At 40.8% G+C, this 3057-nt stretch overlaps 1 protein-coding gene across 1 annotated transcript in view; it reads right to left on the minus strand.

Moving 5' to 3' along the window:
* The window catches only part of MTAP (methylthioadenosine phosphorylase), a 23496-nt gene that overhangs the window by 13965 nt on the left and 6474 nt on the right, over window positions 1–3057 (minus strand). The window lies entirely within an intron of this gene.

Consider the following 3057-nt stretch of genomic DNA (forward strand, 5'->3'; position numbering starts at 1 on the left):
GGCGTGGTGAGCCATTGTGGGGCGAAGTTTGTAAGCGGCAGGAATTGCCCGATCGGAGAGTTTATATGTAACTGTACACTTCTATTTGTTCTCCCTTCTATCTCTTTCTCTCCCTCTTCCAGGATGGTTTAACTTCAAGGGCGTCTGCCTTATTAAACTTTCCTGCTTCTATCGCTCATATATGTAGCTCGTGTGTGTTATCATTTCCTGAAGCCCTAACAAGCTCACTAACAGCTTATCAGCATGTTAACTAGCATCAAAAGTTTTCTGTGTGTGAGCTTTGGCTGGCTTCCCAGCCAAAACACACTATTTTTGTCGCATCTCCTTTCAGTGGGGGAACAGCCCCCCTTTTCAAACCGTGACAGTCTTCTTCCATTCTCATTCTATATTCCTTCTTCTTGCTTTATACCCTAAAGGAGAATGATGATGTGCATCCTATTGAGAACTAGAGCCCAGGTTCCAAAAGGCACCTAGATACCTAGAAGACATTGATTTATAATGGCAGCTTGAGTAAATTCTCCCCGCCTAGACCCAATTCTCTTCCCTGTGTAGTGCCTGGCATGGGTCAAGCACTATTGGTAGCCAAGGTATCTTTCAAGAAAATTAACTGACTGTTTTTGCAGCTTTAACTAGAACTTCCTTTCCAATACTGCTGACATGGTTTGTTTGCAGGACCCTGATCTTTCATGAGAAGGTATTTCTGAAAAATCGCACCTTTTCAGACTTACAATTGATCTGTTTTGTCCCATGAAAATATCTGTCAGCAGCACTGTTTTCATAATGATTTAGGATATATAACAGAGTTGTTTTTACAGATAACATACCCCCGTGAAAGGCAAAAATGCAGACCCTACCTCCAAAGAACCAGCAGCCTAACACCCCCTGCCAAGATCATCAGGGAAAAAGACTTATCACAGAAATCATATTGTCTAATGAAACACACTATTACTACTTCTCAGTTTTCTGAATTAAAGGGCAACCCAGTAATGATTTTTAAATTAATATTTCATATTATTTTTCACACTAAAACATTCTCATGTGCTTTTCTGAGAAGTTTCTTGGTTTCCTGAAGCCATGAAACAAGCCCCCACAAGCTCTCACTCTTCTACACTGAAATGTAAACTTACTTGCCCATATAGGACACTGCTCATAAAGGGGCTACACCATTAATTCTGGTGACCATCTGACATGGTCATGGTCATCTGACATGAAGACATAGATCAAAGAATGGTGGAGGGACCTCTGTCTTTTAGTCCACCCCTCTGCTCCAGCAGGGGCACCATGCCCACCTTGCCCAGGACTATGTCCAGATGGTTTTTTAACATCTCCAAGGATGGAGATTCCACAGTCTGTCTCAGAGAGCGCTCCATCACCCTCACAATGAAAAAGTGTTTCCTAACGTTCAAAGGGAATCTCTTTGTTTCAGTTTGTGGCCACTGCCTCTTGTCCTGGCACTAGGCACCACTGGAAAAAGCCTGTCTCCCTCTTCTTTGCATCCTCCCTTCAGGTATGTATAAACATTGATGAGGTTCCCCTTGAGTCTCCTCCAGGCTGAACAGCCCCAGCTCTCTCAGTCTTCCCTCACAGCAGAGATGCTCCAGTTCCTTCAGCATCTTTGTGATCCTTCTCAGTACGTCCATGTCCCTCTTGCAGAGGGGAGCCCAGCACTGGATACAGTGTTCCAAGTGTAGCCTCACCAGTGCTGAGTAGAGGAGAAAGAGGATCATTTCTCTCAAATTGCTGGCAACACCCATGCCAATGCAGCCCAAGATACTATTTGTCTTCTTTACTACAACGTAAATGATTCCTGCCCTTTAGTTCATCTTCACGTTGTACTGATTTGTTCTATATCTTTTTTTTCTTTTTGAAAAAGGTATGTTCTTAAAACCCAAACTTAAATAGCTGATTATCTCGTTTCCAGCTCAGAAGTTATGATGCAGACTGCTGGGAAAATAGTTAATTTTGGTAATGACATATTGTATGAAGGATGGCCTCAGATTTCATACCCGGATTCATATCCTGGTTCTGTTAACATCTTTCTGTCTGACTACTGCAAGAGTTAGTTTCTCCCTACTTTACCCCTCATCTGTAGCAGATAACTCTGCAATCATTCCAACTGTTTTTTTGTTTAAAACTGCAGGCATTCTGGGTCAGAGGCTGCATCTTACCACACGTGCTAGTCACAGCTTAGCACAGTCAGACACCTACCTAGGAGTCTGCTAGATAATAATGATGCCAAAATAACTGGTCCTTTACTCACAATCATGCAAACGGTGTACCCAAGTATGTTTGAAGTTTTTCCTACATAAATCAATACTGATATTAAAATTACTCATTTCCAAGTACTACTGGCAGAATAAGGATGATTATGATTTAATCTGTATAATCAAAGCAATCAGCCTAAATTTTTACACTTAAAAAACCCCCCACTATCAGCAATGAAATATTTGCAGCAGCCCCACAGAAGTACAAAGCAGCTTCACAGATCACTCCAGACACTTAAAACTAGGCGAAATACCCATATAAGACTTAGAAACACAGCACACTTACGAGTACTGCTAATAAATTTACCTCTTAAAATGTGCAGCTATAATTTTGATATATTTGGTGTAGTTGGTGATCTTTAAATGTGATATTTTTTTTTTCAATTTGCTTGAATCTTTCAAAACATCTAATAAATGAGGGAAGGACTGGAGTACACAAACTTTGGAAAAAAACTTACCTCCTTATCATTCTTAGCAAATAAAAAATGTTACCATCTATCCTTGTTTTAAAACAACATCCTCCTTTCCCACTGTGTTGCATTTGATCTCCTTTTTGTAGAGCCTTGTTATTACTGCATATGTTTTTCTACATGGCTCCTACTATGCTTTCTTGCACCTCCTCATCTCATTTCAGATTATTCTTAAGACTTAGGACAGCCTGTGCTCTTATCCATGCTCCTCCACCACATCTGAGAATATGAGATCTCTTCAGAGGACTCCTCCCAAGGAGCCACACTTTCTTCAAAGCCTGATATTTCTTCTATGTCTGTTAGAGCTGAATGTAATCTCATTC

Source organism: Buceros rhinoceros, unplaced genomic scaffold (genome assembly GCF_000710305.1).
Source record: "Buceros rhinoceros silvestris isolate BGI_N320 unplaced genomic scaffold, ASM71030v1 scaffold15617, whole genome shotgun sequence".
Classification (NCBI taxonomy): domain Eukaryota; kingdom Metazoa; phylum Chordata; class Aves; order Bucerotiformes; family Bucerotidae; genus Buceros; species Buceros rhinoceros.